The sequence below is a fragment of the Peromyscus leucopus genome, chromosome 8b (assembly GCF_004664715.2).
Source record: "Peromyscus leucopus breed LL Stock chromosome 8b, UCI_PerLeu_2.1, whole genome shotgun sequence".
NCBI classification, from domain to species: Eukaryota; Metazoa; Chordata; class Mammalia; order Rodentia; family Cricetidae; genus Peromyscus; species Peromyscus leucopus.
Window position 1 is genome coordinate 85343190 of NC_051086.1, and position 12796 is coordinate 85355985.

At 44.1% G+C, this 12796-nt stretch overlaps 1 non-coding gene across 1 annotated transcript; it reads right to left on the reverse strand.

Annotated features, from left to right (window-relative positions):
• Positions 1-12158: 12158 nt before the first annotated feature.
• Positions 12159-12231, reverse strand: Trnar-ccg. Its single transcript has one exon. It is a non-coding gene; the product is annotated as a tRNA-Arg (tRNA).
• Positions 12232-12796: the final 565 nt, after the last annotated feature.

Genomic DNA, 12796 nt, shown 5'->3' on the forward strand with positions numbered 1-12796 from the left:
GCCCATCAAGTGGGCACTTTACAAACGTCTTCCTGTACCACCATCAACCACCAAGAATAGCTTGAACAGGACCTGCAGCTCTCTCCCTGTCTGGTCCTATAATTTCTTCTCAATAACAAAATATTAGACAGTTACATTGGTCCCCATTAAGTCACAAACACTTCCTGGTTCTCTTTCAGCATTGTCTTCATGGGGACCGTGAAGTCTCCAAGCTCTTCAGACTTGAGAGAGCCCTGTGATTTCTTAATTTGGCATGGAGAGGCTTCAAGCTGGGGAAGTCAGGCTGCAGTTATTAATGAGGAAGTTACCTGGCAGGCACTGGAGAATGAAGCCTGAAGGAAGTGGGTTATCCTTCCCGAACTGAAAGGAAGTGGAAAGGAGTGAAATCTCAACTTCCTTCAGAAGAACAGCCTCTCCAGGGACACTGGGAAAGTTGAGCAGATGAAGGCTCTTGTCACCAACCTGAAAGCCTTGATTCAAACCCCAGGTGGGAGGGGGCCACAGACTCCCAAAGGATCCTCTGGCATCCACCATGAGTGTCATAGCACATACATGCCCCCACAAAAAGATAAATAAATGTAAATAAAAATCATTCAAGGCCAGTCGGGTTCATAAGAGAAACCTTGTATCAAAGATGAAGGGCCTGAGCAAAGAACTCAAGAGTGGAGCCTAGAAGTGTCCAGGGCATTTGGTTCCATCCCCAGCACCATAAAAACAGACAACAACAAAAGATCATGGGATCCCGTATTTATTGAAATTTAAAGAGTAATAAATATTTAAGAATTTTAAAGCAAGCCTGGCGGTGGAGGCACACACCTTTAGTCCCAGCACTCAGAAACAGAGGAGGCAGAGCTCTGTGAATTTGAGGCCAGCCTGGTCTAGAGTTCCAGGACAGCCAGGGCTACACAAAGAAACCCTGTCTGGAAAAACAAACAAACAAAAATAATAATAATAAAGGGATTTTAAAGCATGTAATAAAATATGTATGGGGCTGGAGAGATGGCTCAGAGGTTAAGAGCACCGGCTGCTCTTCCAGAGAACCTCAGTTCAATTCCCAGCACCCACATGGTGGCTCACAAACATCTATAATGAGATCTGGTGTCTTCTTCTGGTATGCAGGCATACATGCAGGCAGAACACTGCATACAAAATAAATAAGCTTAAAAATAAAATATGTATGTTTACCATCATTCCACATTTGCACACGTTATATATACACACATATATATGCATAACAAAAATCTGGAAAATTGATACATCAAAATATTTATACTACTAATTTCTAAACAATAGGTTTATAATTGGCATTTTCCTTCTCTCTCCCTCTCTCTCTCTTTTATTTTTTTCTTTTGGTTTTTTTTTGAGACAGAGTTCTGCTGTGTACCTTTGGAGCCTGTCCTGGAACTCACTCTGTAGCCCAGGCTGGCCTCAAACTCACAAAGATCCACCTGCCTCCAGAGTGCTGGGATTTTAAAGGCATGTGCCACCACCACCCAGCCACGTTTTCCTTTTTGATCAGTTGTGGCATTTAAATTTTCTGTAATGTGTATCCCCCTCCCCCAGCTTTACGGACATGACCCTCCTGCTTCAGCCCTCAGCCTATCAAATTATGGCTTGTCTCTTTGGCTGGAGATTCTACCTTCAGGAAGGGTCAATCCTTATCTAAAGGATCCTTATCATCTTCCAAAGACTCTCCCTCCTAACTCCACCACCTTGAGGGTTAGGTCTTCACCCCTGGGGGGCGGGGAGCAATTCGCTCCTTACACAATGTTCCTTCCTTTACCTATTGGTTCAGCAGCAATAGCATCCCTAAATGACCGGCTGACAGCTTCAGCTCCCAACTGAATGGAGCCAAGACAGTGTTTTGTTTCCCTCCCTCCCTCCCTCCCTCCCTCCCTCCCTCCTTCCCTCCCTCCCTCCTTCCCACTCTCTCCCTCTCTCCCTCCTTCCCTCTCTCCCTCTCCCTCCCACTCTCTCCCTCCTCCTCCCTCCCCTTTCCCCTCTCCTTCTCTCTTTGTTTTTGGAAACAGGGTTTCTCTGTATAGCCCTGGCTATCCTGGAACTAGCTCTGTAGATCAGGCTCAAACTCAGAAATCCACCTGTCTCTGCCCCCAGAGTGCTGGGATTAAAGGTGTGCACCACCACCACCACCTCCACCACCACCACCACCACTGAGTGACAGTGTTTCCTGTTCTTAATATTTCTCCCTTGGACACAAGGGCCTCAGGACCTTGGAACCCAGAGTTCTGGGTTTCCAGTGGCAAATGAAAACTTTTCTTCTAGGGGTTGATTGTTTGCTAGAGACTTTCCTCTGTTACCTATTACTGCACAACAAGTTATATTAACATTCTGCTGCTCAAACAGGAAATATTTGCTAATTCATGCTTTCTGTGGGCCAACAATCTGAGGTAGCTCTGGAAGGCACCAACTCCTCTCCTCTCCTCCTGGAACACCAGCATCTTGGCATTGTTCCATGAATGGCAGCATTCAGTCCAAGCTTTGCCCGCAAAGGAGATCAATCCAGACCCAGGTCTACACATACCCCAGAGTGTCATTATAGGCTTGGGATAGTTTGGGTTTAGGGGCATGACCTTCACCTTGGAGACACGCCCTCTGCTGGCCGTTCCTGAGATCCACATCCACCAAGCTCCTTTCCAATCTTGTTTCTACCTAGGTTCTCCACAGCAGCACTTCTGGAAATTCCTTTGGTTTGAAGGTATTCTGGTGTTGTCCATTTCACCGATGGCAATGTTTGTGGTCAGATTCTCACCCCTTTTGTTGTTTTATTTAATTACTAAGAAGGGTAGAAAAATGACATCTTCTGGGGCTAGAGAGATGGCTCAGAGGTTAAGAGCACCGACTACTCTTCCAGAGGTCCTGAGTTCAATTCCTAGCAACCACATGGTGGCTCACAACCATCTGTAATGAGATCTGGCGCCCTCTTCTGTATACATAATAAATAAATAAATAAATCTTAAAAAAAAAAAGAAAGAAAGAAAGAAAAGAAAAAGAAAAATGACATCTTCACTGTCATTTTAAGACCGGAAATTCCGAAGTATTTTTTTCTGATGCTGTCTTTTTTTTTTTTTTTCTTCAGATAAGGGCTCAGTCTGTACCCCAGACTGGAACTCACTACATAGCCCAGGCTTAAATTCTCAGTTGCAAACAGACCATTCTCTCACACCTACCAGTTCCTGAATAACCACTCTAAGGCTTATATTAATTGTAAATCCTCGGCCTATAGCTCAGGCTTATTACTAGCTAGCTCTCACATTTTGTTAAACCATATTCCTTATATACGCTCTGCCATGTGGCTGTCCATTTATTATCATAGCAGGTTATCTCCTGCTCCCTCCGCATCTGGCTGGTGACTCCAGACTCCTCCCTTCCTCTTCCCAGCATTCTTAGTTTGGTTGCCCCACCTATACTTCCTGCCTGGCTACTGACCAATCAGCATTTTATTTGTCAATTCGAGTGACAAATCTCTACAGTGTACAAGAGGATTTTTCCACAGCATTTCCTCCTTTTGTCTAATTAAAAGGAAGGTTTGAATTTACCAACTAAGATTATATATAACAAAAACAGTTATCAAGTAAGAATTACAGTTACTATATCCAGTCTATTTGTATTTGGAAAAATTAGAGAAAATACTCTATTATCTCTCTTATCTTTGTGAGTCCAAAGTTTTGTACCTAATTTATATTTTATCATAACTAAATAAAACTATAACTATCTAGTAACTCCATCAAAGACCCCAGAAAGGTGAAATGTTACCTAATGACAGGGACATCAGGCTGCCTGGACAGTCTCTGCAACATTTGAGCATCCATCTTTGGCCTATAGGCCTAGCATATCTGACAGACTTTCTTGTAAAACTGGGAATTTTTTTTTGTTTTGTTTTTTGTTTTATGTATTTATTTTTGAGACAGGGTTTCTCTGTGTAGCTTTGTGCCTTTCCTGGAACTCACTCTGTATCCCAGGGTGGACTTGAACTCACAGAGATCCTCCTGGCTCTGCCTCCTGAGTGCTGGGATTAAAGGCATGTGCCACTACTGCCCGGCTAATCTGTATTTCTTAATTATACATTACATTTTTAAATTAGTTGCATAAACATAATATCTTAAACAAGAGTAGAAATATACATATAACAAAGTTAACTTTAAATTTGTATCAATAAACTAAAATCCATACCAGTATAAATAACCTGAGATTAATAGTTGTTTTTTGGATTAAAATATATTCAATAATAAACTATTTTATCCTATAATTTTGATATCCCCCTTTTCTTTTCAGGACAAGATCCCTGAATCTAATCTCCTTTGTTTAGCTTTTTTCCTGATCATTATGCATAACAACTTGTAACTGACCCCCCCAACTGATGACAAACATTCATAATTTATTTTTGGGAATATGGGTGTAGTTTTCTAGACTACTTCCTGCTGACTAGGGGTGCTGTTATTCTTTGGAGGGCCTTGAGAAAATTTAGGACTATGGTCAAGTTCTGACTGGAGTAGTCTGTGAGGCTGGATCATCCCAGCTGGCAGCATTGAAGCCTTTCTGGATGCAGAACTCAGAGGAAACTGCAACAGAGGCACTCTGAGACATTGGATCATCTGATCCACCCATTCCCATTGGAGAATTTTCAGTGGGTCTTCCTCGATCAAACCTGAGCTTTCTTAACCCTGAATGAATCCACAGCCTCTCATTTCCTGTGAAAATAAAAGCAGAACCTCTTTCCCAAAGTAACATATTTTTTGACTTAAATTTTGAAGTCAAGGCCGGGCGATGGTGGCACACGCCTTTAGTCCCAGCACTCAGGAGGCAGAGCCAGGCGGATCTCTGTGAGTTCGAGGCCAGCCTGGGCTACCAAATGAGTCCCAGGAAAGGCGCAAAGCTACACAGAGAAACCCTGTCTTGGGGAAAAAAAAAATTTTGAAGTCAAGATATTTTTAAAATATATAGCTTGGTTAATCTAGCAGCTTTCATAATCAAATGTCTCTCAGCAGTTATCATTTGTTCATGAGTAATAAAAAAATGTAACAGCAACACAATAGCATCAGTATCCAGACTCTCTGTGTATATTCCATCTTCACATGACTTACTATATTTTTTATTACTCTATTTCTTTTTAAGGACTTTCTCTGCCCCTTTTCTCTTCCCTCCCAAGCCTATGTATATTTTTAAACACACTTTAACCCATTTAGAGGTTTGTTTGGTTTTTGTCTGAATTTGTCTTTATTGTATATCTCTATCTTTTGCTGACCACATGAGTCTTTAAACTGCTAAGCCACATGGCTAAGACCAAAGCAGTGGCTTTGGTGGCTGGCTCTGCTACATTTCTTGGTCTTATGGCAGAGGTACGTTTGCTGCTAGCTCTGGAAACCATGTTTACCACCCCAACTCTGGGAACTTTTGGGGTCCAGGCTGCCACCGAGTAGTGTGCTACCCACTCTCATACACTCTGTTTGAGTGTTTGACAGCAGGACCTCTTAAAAAAGCCACATGGTTTTCGCTGCTAACGCTGAGTCTCTTAAAGGAGCCATGCCTGTTCTCACCCCTAGCAAACAGAGCCTACCAGAGAAAAGATGGTTACCAAGAATCTGTGCTTGACTCTGTATGTCTAGAATCATTTTTTTTTTTTTTTTTTGGTTTTTCGAGACACAGTTTCTCTGTGTAGCTTTGCGCCTTTCCTGGGACTCACTTGGTAGCCCAGGCTGGCCTTGAACTCACAGAGATCCGCCTGGCTCTGCCTCCCAAGTGCTGGGATTAAAGGCGTGCGCCCCCACCGCCCAGCTAGAATCCTTTTTTAAGCTTTGTCAGGTTTTATGTGGAAATTTTGGCCACACGTTGAAATACCATATGTAAGTTGAAGTTTTCCTGTGTCTTGCAGCAGCTCTCAAATAACCTCGCGGAGGCTTAATATAAACTATAAATGCTTGGTTGATAGCTCAGTCTTGTTACCAGCTAACTCTTACATTTTAAGTCAACACATATTCCTTATTTTTGCTCTGCACGTGGTGGTACCTTCGTTAGCATGGCATGATCATCTCCTCCTCCCTCTGTGTCTGGCTGGTGACTCCTGCCTCTACCCTTCTCCTTCCCATCATTCTTAGTTTGGTCACCCTGCCTATACTTCCTGCCTAGTTACTGGCCAATCAGTGTTTAAACAATTTTGAGTGACAAATCTTTACAATGTACAGGAGGATTTCTCCACAGCATTCAATAATCCACCTGTTCCAGCCTCCCAAATGCTGGTTTTATAGGCATGTGGCACAGTGACTCCTGGTTTGCACAGTGCTGGGGGCAGGTTAAAACAAAGGACTTGGTGCATGCTACCAACCAAGCTATATCCCCAAGCCCCTTAAAATATAATTTTGAAAACTAGTATTATATTTTAGTTTAGTATTATGATACATACTTGTAATCCCAGAACTCAAGAGGTAGAGGCAAGAAGATTATCCTTGGCTATATAGCAAAATGGAAGCCAACCTGTTCTACATAAGAACATGTGTAACACCAAAACTAAGCAAGGGGTCTGGAGAGATGGCTCCATGGTTAAGAAAGAGCACTAGCTGCTCTTCCAGAGAACCCTGGTAAATTCCTAGCACCCACATGATGGTTCACAGCCATCTGTAACTACTGTCCTAAGTGATCTACCCTCTTCTGACCTCTGTCAACACGTATGTAGTGCACAAGCATATACATGCAGGCAAAACACCTGTATACATAAAATTAACCAATTAGTTTTATTTTATTAATTTAATTTTATTAATTTGCTTATTCATTCATTATTATTTTTTATTTTATTTTATTTTGGTTTTTTGAGACAGGGTTTCTCCATGTAGTTTTGGTGCCTGTCCTGGAGCTCACTCTGTAGACCAGGCTGGCCTCCAGCTCACAGAGATCCACCTGGCTCTGCCTCCCAAGTGCTGGAGTTAAAGGTGTGTGCCCCGTTAATAATTAATTTTTAAAAATGACCAAAACCAAGTGAAGTGACTGGTCACCTGGGAAGTGCTGACTGGAGTGAGATGGCTCAGTGGTTAAGAGCATTGGCTGCTCTTGCAGAGGTCCTGAGTTCAGTTCCCAGCATTCACATGGTGACTCACATCTATCATAGGACCTGATGCCCTCTTCTGGCACACAGGCATATATGTAGACAGAGCATTCCTACCTAAAAATGTATACAAATAAATAAAATTTTAAAAGGGAGACATTGCCATATATTATTATCTTTTAAAAAAAGAGATCAAACAGACTTAGACAAACAAAAGTGAGAGACGGATAGCAAAGGATTTTTATTAAAAATATAAAAAAGAATGGGATGGTGGTGGCACACACCTGTAATCCCAGCACCTGGGAGGCAGAGGCAGGCAGATCTCTGTGAGTTCAAGGCCAGTCTGGGCTACAGAGTGAGTTCCAGGACAGCCAGGGCTACACAGAGAAACCTTGTCCCAAAAAAACAAAAAAAAAGAAGACAGTGTCTCATAAAGGACAGGTTGGTCTCCAACTTACTACGTAGCTGAGGGTGACCTTGAACTCCAGCTCCTTCTACCCCTATCTCCCAAATGCTGGGCTTAAAAACCTGCCACCATACCCCGACCTCAAAATTAACCAGTTTTTTTTTTTGGGGGGGGGTGGGGAGCAGGGTCTTTTACATAGCTCTAACTGTCCTAGAACTCACTATGTAGACCAGGCTGGCCTCCAACTCACAGAGATCTGCCTGCCTTTACCTCCCAAGTGCTGGGATTAAAGGTAAAGCACCACCACACCCAACAAAATTAACTAATTTTTAAGTTTAAACAATTATGAATTTGAAAAACCAACTAAAACCCAAGGAGGAGAAACGTGAAGTTAAACTGTGGTAGAGTCTCTTATGTTGAGGAAGAAGAGAAAGCATGCTTGTAAGTTCAGACAAAACGACGCCTTGTAGAGGATGGTTGAGGACAGAGTGTCAGGTGATAAGGAAGAGGGTGGCCCGTGGAGAAGACGCTGGATGTGGGGGCAGCCTGGGGCAGCCTGTCTGTGGAGAGAGAGAGCAGCTGCAGGCCTCACAACCGCTGCCACAGAGCCAGGAAAGAACGCTTTGGGCGATGTGGGGAAGGCTTTGGGGCTCAGAGTAAAGAGCCAGCTCAGGGGCCGCTCAAGACACAGGCATGAGGGGCAGTTAGGACCCTGTCCTCCGAGAGGCATTGCTAAGTGCTGGCCAGGTTTTCCGAGGAAAAGGGACGAGTCCATCGCCAAGGCCTGACAATAAATCAGAAAAACACTCTCTCCCCTGAGACAGGAGGGGAGGGTTGGAGGTGGTGGAGGGGAGGGGAGGAGGAACGTGGCCGCTTGGCCAGGCTCAGTAAACACAAGCTGGGGTATTCACAGGCACTCAGGGAAGTTTGCTGACTTTAGCTCAATGAGCTGTGGTGAGCGAGCTGAGAAACATCTGCCAGAGAGGAGCTGGGGTAAGGAGTTCAAGGAGAGGAATGAGGTGGGAAGAAGGGGTGAGCCCCGTGGAGGACTGAGAAGCCCGGGAAGACAGAGTGCCTGAGAAATCTGCACCTGTTATTCCTGAGTGCAATCTTGCATTTGGTTGACGAGGACACAGTGTCACTGTTATCCCCAGTGCTACCCACCAGTAGCAGGCATGAAAGAAATGTCACAGTTTATTTTTATTTATTTATTTATTTATTTTTTAAGATTTATTTATTATGTACACAGAAGAGGGTGCCAGATCTTTTTTTACAGATGGTTGTGAGCCACCATGTGGGTGCTGGGAATTGAACTCAGGACCTCTGGAAGAGCAGTCAGTGCTCTTAACCTCTGAGCCATCTCTCCAGCCCCACAGTTTATTTTTTTAATGTTCATTTTTATTCTTTTGTTATTGTTGTTGTTTCTGGGTGGATATGCATGTGTATGCAGATGTCTATAGAAGCCAGAAGAGGGCGCCAGATCACCTGAAGCTGGAGTTAACAGGCGATTGTAAGCTGTCCCAGGGGCGTTGGGAACTGAACTGTGGTCCTCTGGAAGAGCAGCAAGTGGTCTTAACCACTGAGCCATCTCTCCAGTCCCCAGTTTTGAAAGTACCTACGGCATTTTGTGTTTATTTGTTATTGTTTTTTTGAGACAGGGTTTCTCTGTATAGCCTTGGCTCTCCTGGAACTCACCACCACGACCCAGCCCTACTTCATGTTTTAAGGTTTAATGCAGTCACCAATTCTCAAGAATATGGGTGAAAATGATCCCTTTGTCTTCTTAGTTGTATTAATGCACTTAAGCAATGTATTAATTCAATGTGTTTTAATCGTGTGCGTGTGCACATGTATGCAGGTGCTGGCAGAGGCCAGAAGAGGGCAGCGGATTCCTCTACAGCAGGAATTACAGGCAGTTGTTGTATGGCTGGATAGGGGATTGTGGGAAATCAGTCTTTAAGAGCAGTAAGATCTGGGCGCATGCCTGTAATCCCAGCACTTGGGAGGCAGAGGCAGGCAGATCTCTGAGTTAGAGGCCAGCCTGGTCTACAGAGTGAGTTCCAGGAAAACCAGAGCTACACAGAGAAACCCTGTCTCAAACAAACAAACAAACAACAAACAAACAAAAAAGAACAGCACTAATTCCTAAGCCCTGTGCCATCTCCCCAGGCTGTAGAGTTTTTTAAAAATCTGGAGACATTACAGACACACAGGAAGTTGCAGAGACGGTGTAGAGGGCTCACTCCCCTGAATCCTAACTTTCACAGCACACCTGCCCTGCTCTTATGTCATAACGGAGAAACCAACTTCATCCCTGATGAGAAAATTACTGCACACTGTTTCTGGGTTCCATTATTTTCTACTCTAACAACCCCCTTCTGTTTCAGACCAAAATCCAAAGTCAGGCAGGGTGACACACACCAGCTGTTCTAGGCTTAAGGGGGGACAAGTAGGAAAGTCAGGTGTTCAGAGGTCAGCCTGGGCTACATAAGACCTGTCTGGAAAACCACAACATAACAAAACCAGATGGGGTCCAGGTAACCATGTGTGTGTCTTCAGAATAAACTTGCCTTTTGTACAGGAGAGAGCACTATCAGTTGATGTTTTTCTAGGTAACATTAACCATCTTAAACTTTAGAAGCTTTGTTTCTTTTGTTTCACTGACTTGTAAATCACACACATCAAAACAGCAACAAAATGATATCCTAGTACCCAAAGCTCAACCATAAAGCAGGGGCTTCCCTTCCAGAGGACCAGTGCCCAGCACCACATGCAGCTCAGGACCACCAATAAATCCAGTTCCAGGGGATCCTGCTCCCTCTTCTGGCTTCCAAGGGCACTGCACACATGTGGTATACATAAATACATTTTTTTGTTTCTGTTTTTGTTTTTGTTTTTTGAGACAGGCTTTCTCTGTGTAGCTCTGGCTATCCTGGAACTTACTCTGTAGACCAGGCTGACCTCAAACTCAGAGATCCATCTGCCTCTGCCTCCTGAGTGATTGGATTAAAGGAATGGGCCACCACCATGTGGCTTTTTTGTTTTGTTTTTTTGAGACAGGGTTTCTTTGTGTAGTTTTGGAGCCTGTCCTGGAACTTTGCTTTGTAGACCAGGCTGGCCTTAAATTACAGAGATCCGCCTGGCTTTTTTTTTTTTTTTTCTTTCTTTTAATCACTGGAATTATGTCCTAGTTACATTTTGTTATTCATAGTACTCTGAGGATAAAGAGCCTTAAATTTTTTTCAAAATTTGATTGTTTTATTAGCTTATTAAATTATGTGTCCTTGTTGTTTGTGTGTGGCTATGTGCATATAAGTGCAGGAGCCTCTGATGAGGGCATTGGATCTCCTGGAGCTAGAGTTAACAAGTGAGCCACTCAGTGTGGGTGCTGCAGACCAAACTCAGATCCTCTGCAGGAGTGCTATGTGTTCTTGACTGTGCATCTCTCCGGCTCCTTTTCTTCTTCTTCTTTTTATTGTATTTTATTTTGGAGCTGAGGACCTAACCCAGGGCCTGTGCTTGCTCGGCAAGTGCTCTACCACTGAGCTAAATCCCCAACCCCTCCTGCTCCTTTTCTTGCTGTTATTTTTATATAGTCTTTGAAAAATTCATCTGTGTATATAATGTATCTTGGTCATATTCACTTCCATTCTTTCCCTCCAACTCCCCCCAGCTCCTGCCCAGCACATCTCCCTCCCAACTTCATGCCTTTGAGCTTAAATAGTGCTGCCCATGGTGCATGGTGTGGCATATGGGATCATCCACTGGGGGCATGGGCCACCTCCTGCTCCATGCTGGAATTTGTAACTGAGAAGCCTTAAATTATGCTTTGTTTGTTTGTTTATTTTTCCCTTGGATTTTCAAGACGGGGTTTCTCTGTGTAGCTTTGGAGCCTGTCCTGGAACTTGCTCTGGAATTCACAGAGATCTGCCTGGCTCTGCCTCCGGAGTGCTGGGACTAAAGGCATGTGCCACCACAGCCTGGCTTAAATTATGTTTATTACATTTGTGTGCTGTAATTGCTGCTTTCAGATAAATTCTCCTAATTTCTGGGGTCAGCATAGTGGGGTATGTTTACGCATCTCTTGGGGTCGGGATGGGAAGGAAATTTTATGAACTCTGATGCCTATGGGAAGCCCCAAGTGAAAAAAGGTCTACTTGACAGTCTGTGCTAGGTTGTGTGTGCGTGTGTGCAGTAGTGATCTGATTTAACTTTTTCTTCCTTCTTTTCTCTCATCTCTCTCTCCTCTCTCCCCCTCCCCACCCCACCCCACCCCTCTCTCTTTTCTTTCTTTTTTGAGCCTGTCTCTGTGAAGCCAGAGGACTGGCTCTGTAGACCACAGAGATCAGTCTGCCTCTGCCTCCCTGAGTGCTGGGATGAAGGCATGCGCCGTCACGCCAATATTATTTTTCATGCAAGTCTCAGAAATAATTTCAAGCCTCAAAATCTAAAACGACTGAAAATTAGTATTGAGAAGAAAAACACAAAGAAGAGTAAAATCTCTGTAAATACATAGTTTTTGTTAACTATATCTCAATAAAGCTAGGCAAAAACGCTTTTAAAAGAACAGCTATGCTATTAGAAGACAGGTCTTTTATTTAAAAGCCCTGCGTAACTTTTAAAATACTCAGTAGTGCGAGAAACAATAGACTTTATATTATCCATCCTTTTTTCGTTCCAGCAAAATATATACTGGTACGACCCAGATGGGACTCGAACCCACAATCCCCAGCTCCGGAGGCTGATGCCTTATCCATTAGGCCACTGGGTCACCACAGGATCCGGGTCCTCACTTCCTCTTCTTATGTGATGTGATCATCGCGGCCCCGCCCACCGCCCTCCGATTTCGCGTAGGCCGGATTACGGTTGCCGAGTGCGCTTGCGCACTCCCTTCTGTGCCACTGGCCTTAGCTCGGAACCCCCAATGCGCCTGCGCCACAGCCCAGGTTTGCGGTCTGTTGGGGCGCTCTGGTTTTCCGATGCTCAGCGGCGCAGTGTGGCTTGGGAGAGGGTGCGTCCCACTTCCTTGGAGGGTTTTTTGGGGGGACAGCTCTTGATATTGACTTGTTAGACTCCGCAGGGAAACTTTAAAAGAGCCCCTGCTGTGCCCTCCACTCGAATTCGCATTTTGCAAAGGTCCCGGGACCCCTCTGTCGCACCCACCTTTGACTCCCTGGGCTTTACAGCCCCGTTTCCCCATTCTTTCTTGCTTTTACTCAACAAACATTGATTCGGTAACTTATTATGTGCTGTGGACTTTTGGCAGATTCCAGGATGAACAGGCTTTTCCAGCCCAACGAAACTTCTAATCTGCCCTCTTTCCCAACAGCTACTTG